The sequence below is a fragment of the Somniosus microcephalus genome, chromosome 3 (assembly GCF_052327205.1).
Source record: "Somniosus microcephalus isolate GS21.2 chromosome 3, FLI_Smic_1.0, whole genome shotgun sequence".
Classification (NCBI taxonomy): Eukaryota; Metazoa; Chordata; class Chondrichthyes; order Squaliformes; family Somniosidae; genus Somniosus; species Somniosus microcephalus.
Genome location: NC_140989.1, coordinates 8,865,034 through 8,878,651, shown reverse-complemented (window position 1 = coordinate 8,878,651; position 13,618 = coordinate 8,865,034).

Genomic DNA, 13,618 nt, shown 5'->3' with positions numbered 1-13,618 from the left:
AATGGGTGGACAATTGAATGAACACTTAAACCCATTTACTGTACAAAGGAAAGACCGTTTAACAGCCATCAAGGGCAATCTCCAGGCCGATCAATATGCGAACCGAGTTACGGTGACAAGGTAAAAGACATTATCGGCCAGGAAGGCCAGTTAAGCTATCACCGGCTCCCGTTACAAGACAAAGCGCCCCTGCAGAGATTTCTGCCCGCCAAAAATATTACAAAGACTGGACTATGATTTGGCGGGAGATAAGACAGTCCCAAAAAGGTATAACTATGGATTGAAAAGTCCATCAGGACGCTTCGCTTCTTCTACGATTCTACGCTTCGCTTCGGGAACTCGCTTCTTCTACCTCGGCAGCTTCGGAATTCGACCAGGACGTTTTCAGGACGTGGTCGGTGTTCAGCCAGGCAAGGCTCGGTGATGACGGGAAGACGACGAGGGTGGCCCGGGTACTGGTGTCGGGAGATCATCGACGACCCAGGCCGAAGGAGAAGACACCCTCAGGAAAACCGACGAGCCAGGCCGGAGTGAGAAATAAAAGACACTCCGGGCCTAGCACTCCCGTGCCTCAACATCCCATTCTCAGCTTCCCAGGAATGGACTTTCCCATGTGCATCCAGTTCGTCAACAACTTTTAACGGATTCAGTCATGACGAGCGCTCATCGAGGCTGTGTCCGCTGCCTCATCGCCTGAGAGAGAGAAAAACAAGCTGCGCCAGAAGTTTCCAAATCCACGTGACGACGGAAAGCTGTGCCAAAGGGGCTGCGAACCCCCTCTTTTGCGAATCTGAAAGTGGTGAGCATGATTCCGAGTTCCTCAAGTCGAAACTTAGTCTAGGTCTAGGGGAGGGGGTAAGGGTAATCGTAATGGGTTTCCCCTTTTATGATGTGCCGTGTGTTCCCCATTTCCATAGAGTTAAGTTTATAGATATGTGTATGCTTGTAGTTACATTAATCTGTGCTTATGACATGTATTTCTTAATGCTGCAAACTGTTTAATAATAAAAGCATCCATTTCGTGCTATTCAACCTGGTCTATTGAGTTTTTCTCTGCACTACAGTTCCCTGCACCTAAGTCCAAGGTCTAGAACCGTAGGGGAGAGTGGGTCGAACCACTCAAGGGTAATTATTGCACGAAGCCTGGTAGGAGACCAGAACGAGCAAGAGAAACCCCCTACAGTGGGGCTCTGGCCGAGGGCCTCTGCATTGGCATAGTCGTGTGAGCACTTGGAGAGGAGCCCCCACTTCCTTGTTGTATGCCACCAACATCCCTCTCATGGGTCAGCCCCACTTCAGAGCTAGCAAGTGGAGGACCCGTTTCTGCACTGGAAGTCCTACTCCAGAGGACTTGCATGAAGGTCTGGTTTGTTTGCTCAATAGCTGACCATCACTCTTCAAGAGATGTCAGTCTATTCTGAACAATTACCATGTTTTCCATACCCTGGCGACTGAGCTCCTCCATGGACATAGCCATTATCTCCTCTACCGTAGCCATCCTCTACTCTACGGTAGCCAGCCTTACCATGGAGGTAGCCATCCTTTCCAAGGAGGTTGCCATCCTTTCCGTGGTGATGCGTTCATGTGCCAACGCCTCCAAAAAGGCTCTGCTCATGTTAGCGATGGACTCCTCCATTTGCTCCACACTCACAGCAGCCCTGGAGACAAAACCTGCCAGAGACTCCTGCACCTGTTTCGGGAGTTCCAGCACAGCACTCCTTCCGGATGGACCCGGAGGCACAGGGTTGACATGCAGCGGAGCCGAGCTGGGAGCGTCCTCTCCACTGCGATGAGGACTCTCCACTGCTGTCCCTGTCTCCATCATCTGCTGATGCTCACTTGTGAGTTGTGATACACCAACACTTCTCTATCTCGCGAAGGTCCCACCGAGGTATGAGTGTCTGCGCTGGTGCAGGGTGCGCTTAATTCTGCTGACGGAGCGCCCTCAGAGGTTGCAGCTTCCTCTGAGGAGTCTGGAAGCTCAGGCTCTTCCTCCTGGACAGTGGGGACGGGGGCTCTCGATGGTCCTGTGGGGGAGTAAAGGAAAGAGTTAGAGATGTGAGGTAAAGGTTGCATGCACATTGAATTGTGCAGATGATCATAAGTCAATCTGTTAGAGCATCAGAATCATTATCAGTCACTCATGCAATGTCACTGAGAGAGATGCCAAACTATTCTGTCGCCAGCTTGCTGTGATGTGCCCGCCTGTCCAGCCCCCATTTGGGAATCCTCCTCGATCCCGGCAATTTCCAGGGCCGCCTCCTCCGAGGTGGTGAGCTGGGCTACTGAGGGTGGCCCTCCTCCTATCCTCGCTCTTTCCCTCTTATTGTGGGCTCTCTTTTCCTGCAATGAGGGACACAAGTGGAGTTTGAGTGAGAATGAAGAAGTGACTGTAGAGAATCCATAGCATAGATGCTTAGAAGGAGACAAAGCGCCATCCCTGTGTGTTGTAAGTTGTTGTCATTGTGTCACAGTGATAGGGAGTGTGAGGGCTGCATGGTCGAATAGTTAAGTGAATGTGACCATAGAGAGAGAGGTAATGGGTAAGGGTGCAGGGATGTCAGTGTCAAGTGGGATGTGGAGGAAGAGGTTGGAAGAGTGCTGGTGAGGAGAGGCGATGGGGATGAGATTGAGGGTGATGAGAAAGTCAGACTCACTTTTCCTGTGTGGAGAAGGTCATGAAACCTCTTCCTGCACTGCAGCCAGGTTCTGCGGCTCATCGATATGGAGTTGACCTCCTGGACCACTTGCAGCCACACAGCTTTAATCTGTTGTGGTGGCTTTTTTCTCCCCGAGGAAGGGAAGAGCACCTCCTTATTAGATCTTGCTCCCTGCACCAGAGCTTGGAGGGAGGGCTCATCAAACCGAGGTGTACACTCTTGCTTGCTGGTGGACATGGTCGGTAAATGAAGTCCTTCATACAATGTCCAAAGCGTTTCCAGTCTCCAGAAGAAGCAAGGCTGCTTGCAGGCCTTAAATCCAGCAGCACTGATGACGTAATCGGAGGCGACTTTCAGGATGGAAAGACTAATTGGGCCGGGGGTTCCCACACGCTGGAAATCAATTGGGCAATTTGCACTTTTTTCCCACTTCACATCGGAGTTGGGGTCCTGACACGAAAACCACCTGACACGCCCCAGCCCGCCCACACTGACACGCCCCAGACCGCCCACACTGACACGCCCCAGCCCGCCCACACTGACACACCCCAGCCCGCCCACACTGACACGCCCCAGCCCGCCCACACTGACACGCCCCAGCCCGCCCACACTGACACGCCCCAGCCCGCCCACACTGACACGCCCCAGCCCGCCCACACTGACACGCCCCAGCCCGCCCACACTGACACGCCCCAGCCCGCCCACACTGACACGCCCTAGCCCGCCCACACTGGCACGCCCCAGCCCGCCCACACTGACACGCCCCAGCCCGCCCACACTGACACGCCCCAGCCCGCCCACACTGACACGCCCCAGCCCGCCCACACTGACACGCCCCAGCCCGCCCACACTGACACGCCCCAGCCCGCCCACACTGACACGCCCCAGCCCGCCCACACTGACACGCCCCAGTCCGCCCACACTGGCACGCCCCAGCCCGCCCACACTGACACGCCCCAGCCCGCCCACACTGACACGCCCCAGCCCGCCCACACTGACACGCCCCAGCCCGCCCACACTGACACGCCCTAGCCCGCCCACACTGGCACGCCCCAGCCCGCCCACACTGACACGCCCCAGCCCGCCCACACTGACACGCCCCAGCCCGCCCACACTGACAACATCCAGCCCGCCCACGCTGACACGCCCCAGCCCGCCCACCTGACACGCCCCAGCCCGCCCACACTGACAAGCCCCAGCCCGCCCACACTGGCACGCCCCAGCCCGCCCACACTGACACGCCCCAGCCCGCCGACACTGACACGCCCCAGCCCGCCCACACTGACACGACCCAGCCCGCCCACACTGACAACATCCAGCCCGCCCACCCTGACACGCCCCAGCCCGCCCACCTGACACGCCCCAGCCCGCCCACCCTGACACGCCCCAGCCCGCCCACACTGACACGCCCCAGCCCGCCCACACTGACACGCCCCAGCCCGCCCACACTGACACGCCCCAGCCCGCCCACACTGACCCGCCCCAGCCCGTCCACCCTGACACGCCCCAGCCCGCCCACCTGACACGCCCCAGCCCACCCACACTGGCACGCCCCAGCCCGCCCACACTGACACGCCCCAGCCCGCCCACCTGACACGCCCCAGCCCGCCCACACTGGCACGCCCCAGCCCGGCCACACTGACACGCCCCAGCCCGCCCACACTGACACGCCCCAGCCCGCCCACACTGACACGCCCCAGCCCGCCCACACTGACACGCCCCAGCCCGCCCACACTGACACGCCCCAGCCCGCCCACACTGACACGCCCCAGCCCGCCCACACTGACACGCCCCAGCCCGCCCACACTGACACGCCCCAGTCCGCCCACACTGGCACGCCCCAGCCCGCCCACACTGACACGCCCCAGCCCGCCCACACTGACACGCCCCAGCCCGCCCACACTGACAACATCCAGCCCGCCCACCCTGACACGCCCCAGCCCGCCCACCTGACACGCCCCAGCCCGCCCACACTGACACGCCCCAGCCCGCCCACACTGACACGCCCCAGCCCGCCCACCTGACACGCCCCAGCCCGCCCACACTGACAAGCCCCAGCCCGCCCACACTGGCACGCCCCAGCCCGCCCACACTGACACGCCCCAGCCCGCCCACACTGACACGCCCCAGCCCGCCCACACTGACACGACCCAGCCCGCCCACACTGACAACATCCAGCCCGCCCACCCTGACACGCCCCAGCCCGCCCACCTGACACGCCCCAGCCCGCCCACCCTGACACGCCCCAGCCCGCCCACACTGACACGCCCCAGCCCGCCCACACTGACACGCCCCAGCCCGCCCACACTGACACGCCCCAGCCCGCCCACACTGACCCGCCCCAGCCCGTCCACCCTGACACGCCCCAGCCCGCCCACCTGACACGCCCCAGCCCACCCACACTGGCACGCCCCAGCCCGCCCACACTGACACGCCCCAGCCCGCCCACCTGACACGCCCCAGCCCGCCCACACTGGCACGCCCCAGCCCGGCCACACTGACACGCCCCAGCCCGCCCACACTGACACGCCCCAGCCCGCCCACACTGACACGCCCCAGCCCGCCCACACTGACACGCCCCAGCCCGCCCACACTGACACGCCCCAGTCCGCACACACTGACACGCCCCAGCCCGCCCACACTGACACGCCCCAGCCCGCCCACACTGACCCGCCCCAGCCCGCCCACACTGACACGCCCCAGCCCGCCCACACTGACACGCCCCAGCCCGCCCACACTGACCCGCCCCAGCCCGCCCACACTGACACGCCCCAGCCCGCCCACACTGACACGCCCCAGCCCGCTCACACTGACACGCCCCAGCCCGCCCACACTGTCACGCCCCAGCCCGCCCACACGGGCAAAACCGAGCCCTACGCCTCTATTTTGAAGAAGAGCAGGGGAGTTCTCACCAGTGTCCTGGCCAATATTTATCTCTCAACCAACATAACAAAAACAGATTATCTGTTTGTGGGAGCTTGCTGTGCTCAAATTGGCTGCCGCGTTCCCACATTACAACAGTGACTACACTTCAAATAGTACTTCATTGGCTGTAAAGCGCTTTGAGACGTCCGGTGGCCGTGAAAGATGCTATAGAAAAGTCAGTCTTTCTTTGATTCTTTCTTTTTGAAGCCCAGAGTCCCGTATGATTTTTTTAAAACATTTCTCAGCCTGCCCTGCCACCTTCAACGATTTGTGAACAAGCACCCCCAGGTCTCTCTGTTCTTGCACCCCATTTAGAATTGCACCACTTAGTGTATATTGTCTCTCCTCGGTCTTCCTACCAAAATGCTGCACCTGCCCTGGGAGTGTTTGATGGGACAGTGTAGAGGGAGCTTTACTCTGTATCTAACCCGTGCTGTACCTGCCCTGGGAGTGTTTGATGGGACAGTGTAGAGGGAGCTTTACTCTGTATCTAACCCGTGATGTACCTGCCCTGGGAGTGTTTGATGGGACAGTGTAGAGGGAGCTTTACTCTGTGTCTAACCCGTGCTGTACCTGCCCTGGGAGTGTTTGATGGGACAGTGTAGAGGGAGCTTACTCTGTATCTAACCCGTGCTGTACCTGCCCTGGGAGTGTTTGATGGGACAGTGTAGAGGGAGCTTTACTCTGTATCTAACCCGTGCAGTATCTGCCCTGGGAGTGTTTGATGGGACAGTGTAGAGGGAGCTTTACTCTTTATCTAACCCCTGCTGCACCTGCCCTGGGAGTGTTTGATGGGACAGTGTAGAGGGAGCTTTACTCTGTATCTAACCCGTGCTGTAGCTGCCCTGGGAGTGTTTGATGGGACAGTGCAGAGGGAGCTTTACTCTGTATCTAACCCGTGCTGTACCTGCCCCGGGAGTGTTTGATGGGACAGTGTAGAGGGAGCTTTACTCTGTATCTCACCCCTGCTGTACCTGCCCTGGGTGTGTTTGATGGGACAGTGTAGAGGGAGCTTTACTCTGTATCTAACCCGTGCTGTACCTGCCCTGGGAGTGTTTGATGGGGCAGTGAAGAGGGAGCTTTACTCTCTATCTAACCCGTGCTGTACCTGCCCTGGAAGTGTTTGATGGGGCAGTGTAGAGGGAGCTTTACTCTGTATCTAACCCGTGCTGTACCTGCCCTGGGAGTGTTTGATGGGGACAGTGTAGAGGGAGCTTTACTCTGTATCTAACCCGTGCTGTACCTGCCCTCTGAGTGTTTGATGGGACAGTGCAGAGAGAGCTTTACTCTGTATCTAACCCGTGCTGTACATGCCCTGGGAGTGTTTGATGGGACAGTGTAGAGGGAGCTTTACTCTGTATCTAACCCGTGCTGTACCTGCCCTGGGAGTGTTTGATGGCACAGTGTCGAGGGAGCTTTACTCTGTATCTAACCTGTGCTGTACCTGCCCTGGGAGTGTTTGATGTGACAGTGTAGAGGGAGCTTTACTCTGTATCTAACCCGTGCTGTACCTGCCCTGGGAGTGTTTGATGGGACAGTGTAGACGGAGCTTTACTCTGTATCTAACCCATGCTGTACCTGCCCTGGGAGTGTTTGATGGGACAGTGCAGAGGTTGCTTTACTCTGTATCTAACCCCTGCTGTACCTGCCCTGGGAGTGTTTGATGAGACAGTTTAATGGGAGCTTTATTCTGTACCTATCCCGTGCTGCAGCTGCCCTGAGAGTGTTGGATGGGACAGTGCAGAGGGAGCTTTACTCTGTATCTAACCCGTGCTGGACCTGCCCCGGGAGTGTTTGATGGGACACTGTAGAGGAAGCTTTACTCTGTATCTAACCCATGCTGTACCTGCCCTGGGATTGTTTGATGGGACAATGTAGAGGGAGCTTTACTCTGCATCTAACCCGTGCTGTACCTGCCCTGGGAGTGTTTGATGGGACAGTGTAGAGGGAGTATCACTCTGTATCTAACCCGTGCTGTACCTGCCCTGAGAGTGTTTGATGGGACAGTGTAGAGGGAGCTTTAATCTGTATCTAACCCGTGCTGTACCTGCCCTGAGAGTGTTTGATGGGACAGTGTAGAGGGAGCTTTACTCTGTATCTAACCCGTGCTGTACCTGCCCTGGGAGTGTTTGATGGGATACTATAGAGGGAGCTTTACCCTGTATCTAACCCGTGCTGTACCTGCCCTGGGAGTGTTTGATGGGACAGTGTAGAGGCAGCTTTACTCTGTATCTAATCCGTGCTGTACCTGCCTTGGGAGTGTTAGATGGGACAGAGTAGAATGAGCATTACTCTGTATCTAACCCGTGCTGTACGTGCCCTGGGAGTGTTTGATGGGACAGTGTAGAGGGAGCTTTACTCTGTATCTTACCCGTGCTGTACCTGCCCTGGGAGTGTTTGATGGGATAGTGTAGAGGGAGGTTTACTCCACATCTAACCCGTGCTGTACCTACCCTGGGAGTGTTTGATGGGACAGTGTAGAGGGAGCTTTACTCTGTATCTGACCCGTGCTGTACCTGCCCTGGGAGTGTTTGATGGGACCCTGTAGAGGGAGCTTTACTCTGTATCTAACCCGTGCTGTACCTGCCCTGGGAGTGTTTGATGGGACAGTGTAGAGGGAGCTTTACTCTGTATCTAACTTGTGCTGTACCTGCCGTGGGAGTGTTTGATGGGACAGTGTAGAGGGAGCTTTACTCTGTATCTAACCCGTGCTGTACCTGCCCTGGGAGTATTGATGGGACAGTGTAGAGGGAGCTTTAATCTGTATCTAACCCGTGCTGCACCTGCCGTGGGAGTGTTTGATGGGGCATAGTAGAGGGGGATTTACTCTGGATCTAACCCGTGCTGTACCTGCCCTGGGAGTGTTTGATGGGACAGTGTGGAGGCAGCTTTACTCTGTATCTAACCCGTGCTGTACCTGCCTTGGGAGTGTTTGATGGGACAGAGTAGAGGGAGCATTACTCTGTATCTAACCCGTGCTGTACCTGCCCTGGGAGTGTTTGATGGGACAGTGTAGAGGGAGCTTCACTCTGTATCTAACTCATGCTGTACCTGCCCTGGGAGTGTTTGATGGGACAGTGTAGAGGGAGCTTTACTCTGTATCTTACCCGTGCTGTACCTGCCCTGGGAGTGTTTGATGGGACAGTGTAGAGGGAGCTTTACTCTGTTTCTAACACGTGCTGTACCTGCCCTGGGAGAGTTTGATGGGACTGTGTAGAGGGAGCTTTACTCTGTATCTAACCCGTGCTGTACCTGCCCTGGGAGTGTTTGATGGGAGAGTGTAGAGGGAGATTTACTCTGTATCTAACCCGTGCTGTACCTGCCCTGGGAGTGTTTGATGGGCCAGTGTAGAGGGAGCTTTACTCTGTATGTAACCCGTGCTGTTCCTGTCCTGGGAGTGTTTGATGGGACAGTGTAGCTTTACTCTGTATCTATCCCGTGATGTACCTGCCCTGGGAGTGTTTGATGGGACAGTGTAGAGGGAGTTTTAATCTGTATCTAACCCGTGCTGTACCTGCCCTGGGAGTGTTTGATGGGAGAGTGTAGAGGGAGATTTGCTCTGTATCTAACCCGTGCTGTACCTGCCCTGGGAGTGTTTGATGGGACAGTGTAGAGTGAGCTTTACTCTGTGTCTAACCCGTGCTGTACCTGCCCTGGGAGTGTTTGATAGGACAGTTTAGAGGGAGCTTTATTCTGTATCTAACCCGTGCTGTACCTGCCCTGGGAGTGTTTGATGGGACAGTTTAATGGGAGCTTTGCTCTGTATCTAACCCATGCTGTACCTGCCCTGGGAGTTTTTGATGGGACAGTGTAGAGGGAGCTTTACTCTGTATCTAACCCGTGCTGTACCTGCCGTGGGAGTATTTGATGGGACAGTGTAGAGGGAGCTTTACTCTGTATCTAACCCGTGCTGTACCTGCCCTGGGAGTGTTTGATGGGACAGTGTAGAGTGAGCTTTACTCTGTATCTAACCCGTGCTGTACCTGCCCTGGGAGTGTTTGATGGGACAGTGTAGAGGGAGATTTACCCTGTATCTAACCCGTGCTGTACCTGCCCTGGGAGTGTTTGATGGGTCTGTGTAGAGGGAGCTTTACTCTGTATCTAACTCGTGCTGTACCTGCCCTGGGATTGTTTGATGGGACTGTGTAGAGGGAGCTTTACTCTGTATCTAACCCGTGCTGTACCTGCCCTGGGAGTGTTTGATGGGACACTGTAGAGGGAGCTTTACTCTGTATCTAACCCGTGCTGTACCTGCCCTGGGAGTGTTTGATGGGACAGTGTAGAGGCAGCTTTACTCTGTATCTAATCCGTGCTGTACCTGCCTTGGGAGTGTTAGATGGGACAGAGTAGAGGGAGCATTACTCTGTATCTAACCCGTGCTGTACGTGCCCTGGGAGTGTTTGATGGGACAGTGTAGAGGGAGCTTTACTCTGTATCTAACCCGTGCTGTACCTGCCCTGGGAGTGTTTGATGGGATAGTGTAGAGGGAGGTTTACTCTACATCTAACCCGTGCTGTACCTGCCCTGGGAGTGTTTGATGGGACAGTGTAGAGGAAGCTTTACTCTGTATCTCACCCCTGCTGTACCTGCCGTGGGAGTGTTTGATGGGACAGTGTAGAGGGAGCTTTACTCTGTATCTAACCCGTGCTGTACCTGCCCTGGGAGTATTGATGGGATAGTGTAGAGGGAGCTTTAATCTGTATCTAACCCGTGCTGTACCTGCCGTGGGAGTGTTTGATGGGGCATAGTAGAGGGAGGTTTACTCTGTATCTAACCCGTGCTGTACCTGCCCTGGGAGTGTTTTATGGGACATTGTAGAGGGAGATTTACTCTGGATCTAACCCGTGCTGTACCTGCCCTGGGAGTGTTTGATGGGACAGTATAGAGGGAGCTTTACTCTGTGTCTAACCCATGCTGTACCTGCCCTGGGAGTGTTTGATGGGACATTGTAGAGGGAGATTTACTCTGGATCTAACCCGTGCTGTACCTGCCCTGGGAGTGTTTGATGGGACAGTGTGGAGGCAGCTTTACTCTGTATCTAACCCGTGCTGTACCTGCCTTGGGAGTGTTTGATGGGACAGAGTAGAGGGAGCTTTACTCTGTATCTAACCCGTGCTGTACCTGCCCTGGGAGTGTTTGATGGGACAGTGTAGAGGGAGCTTTACTCTGTATCTTACCCGTGCTGTACCTGCCCTGCGAGTGTTTGATGGAACAGTGTAGAGGGAGCTTTACTCTGTTTCTAACACGTGCTGTACCTGCCCTGGGAGAGTTTGATGGGACAGTGTAGAGGGAGCTTTACTCTGTATCTAACCCGTGCTGTACCTGCCCTGGGAGTGTCTGATGGGACAGTGCAGAGGGAGATTTACTCTGTATCTAACCCGTGCTGTACCTGCCCTGGGAGTGTTTGATGGGCCAGTGTAGAGGGAGCTTTACTCTGTATGTAACCCGCGCTGTTCCTGTCTTGGGAGTGTTTGATGGGACAGTGTAGCTTTACTCTGTATCTATCCCGTGATGTACCTGCCCTGGGAGTGTTTGATGGGACAGTGTAGAGGGAGTTTTAATCTGTATCTAACACGTGCTGTACCTGCCCTGGTAGTGTTTAATAGGACTGTGTAGAGCGAGCTTCACTCTGTATCTAACCCGTGCTGTACCTGCCCTGGGAGTGTTTGATAGGACAGTTTAGAGGGAGCTTTATTCTGTATCTAACCCGTGCTGTACCTGCCCTGGGAGTGTTTGATGGGACAGTTTAATGGAAGCTTTGCTCTGTATCTAACCCATGCTGTACCTGCCCTGGGAGTTTTTGATGGGACAGTGTAGAGGGAGCTTTACTCTGTATCTAACCCGTGCTGTACCTGCCGTGGGAGTATTTGATGGGACAGTGTAGAGGGAGCTTTACTCTGTATCTAACCCGTGCTGTACCTGCCCTGGGAGTGTTTGATGGGACAGTGTAGAGGGAGCTTTACTCTGTTTCTAACCCGTGCTGTACCTGCCCTGGGAGTGTTTGATGGGTCAGTGTAGAGGGAGCTTTACTCTGTATCTAACCCGTGCTGTACCTGCCCTGGGAGTGTTTGATGGGACTGTGTAGAGGGAGCTTTACTCTATATCTAACCTGTGCTGTACCTGCCCTGGGAGTGTTTGATGAGGACAGTGTAGAGGGAGCTTTACTCTGTATCTAACCCGTGCTGTACCTGCCCTGGGAGTGTTTGATGGGACAGTGTAGAGGGAGCTTTACTCTGTATCTAACCCGTGCTATACCTGCCCTGGGAGTGCTTGATGGGATAGTGTAGAGGGAGCTTTACTCTATATCTAACCCGTGCTGCACCTGCCCTGGGAGTGTTTGACGGGACAATCTAGAGGGAGCTTTACGCTGTATCTAACCTGTGCTGTACTTGCCCTGGGAGTGCTGATGGGACAGTGTAGAGGGAGCTTTACTCTGTATCTAACCCGTACTGCACCTGCCCTGGGTGTGTTTGATGGGACAGTGTAGAGGGAGCTTTACACTGTATCTAACCCGTGCTGTACCTGCCCCGGGAGTGTTTGTTGGGACAGTGTAGAGGGAGCTTTACTCTGTATCTAATCTGTGCTGTACCTGCCCTGGGAGTGTTTGATGGGACAGTGTAGAGGGAGCTTTACACTGTATCTGACCCGTGCTGTACCTGCCCTGGGAGTGTTTGATGGGACAGTGTAGAGAGAGCCTTACTCTGTATCTAACCCATGCAGCACCTGCCCTAGGATCGTTTGTTGGGGAGAGTGTAGAGGGAGCTTTACTCTGTATCTAACCCGTGCTGTACCTGCCCTGGGAGTGTTTGAAGGGACAGTGTCGAGGGAGCTTTACTCTGTATCTAACCCGTGCTGTACCTGCCCTGGGAGTGTTTGATGGGACAGTGTAGAGGGAGCTTTACTCTGTATCTAACCCGTGTAATTCACAGATTCACAAGTTATTAAAAGTAAACTCGCAGGTTAACAAATCTATGAAAATGCGAACAATGCAGTGGGGTTCATTTCTAGAGGAATAGAATTCAGGAGTATCAGAGAAGTTATATAGGACCTTGGATAGACCACACGTTTGCACAATACCAAAGATACACAAGCACTTGAGGAAGTGTAAAAAATATTTACAAGGATGGTACCAGAACTAAGAGGGTCCAACTCTGTGGAAGGGTTGACACCCAAGTCCAAGTCATTAATACATATCAAGAAACGCAGTGGTCCTCGCACCGACCCCTGGGGAACACCACTATGTACCTTCCTCCAGTCCGATAAACAACTGTTCACCACTACTCTCTGTTTCCTGTCACTTAGCTAATTTCGTATCCATGCTGCCACTGTCCCTTTTATTCCATGGGCTTCATTTTTGCTGGCAAGCCTATTATATGGCCTTTTCCATAGCTAATCTAAACCTTATAATACTATGATCACTGTTCCCTGAATGTTCCCCTACTGACACTTGCTCCACTAAATCCAATAAAGGCAAGTATCCCGTATGCCTTATAAACCACCTTATCTACCTATCCTGCTATCTTCAAGGATCTGTGGACATGCACTCCAAGGTCCCTCTGTTCCTCTGCACGTGTCAGTGTCCTACCATTTATTGTGTATTCCCTTGCTTTGTTAGCCCTCCCCAAATGCATTACCTCCCACTTCTCCAGATTGAATTCCATTTGCCACTTCTCTGCCCGCTTGACCAGTCCACTGATATCTTCCTGCAGTCTAGAGCTTTCTTCTTTACAAAAATTGTCCATGTGGTCGATACTCTCAGCTGCAAATTTCTTAATCATGCCCCTTACATTGAAGTCTAAATCATTGATATATACCACAAAAAGCAAGGGACCCAGCACTGAGCCCTGGGGAACCCCACTGGAAACAGCCTTCCAGTCACAAAAACACCTGTCGACCATTACCCTCTGCTTCCTGCCACTGAGCCAATTTTGGATCTAACTTGCCACTTTACCTTGGATCCCATGGGCTTTTACTTTTCTGACCAGTTTGACATTGTCAAAAGCCTTACTAAAATCCACGTACACTACATCAAA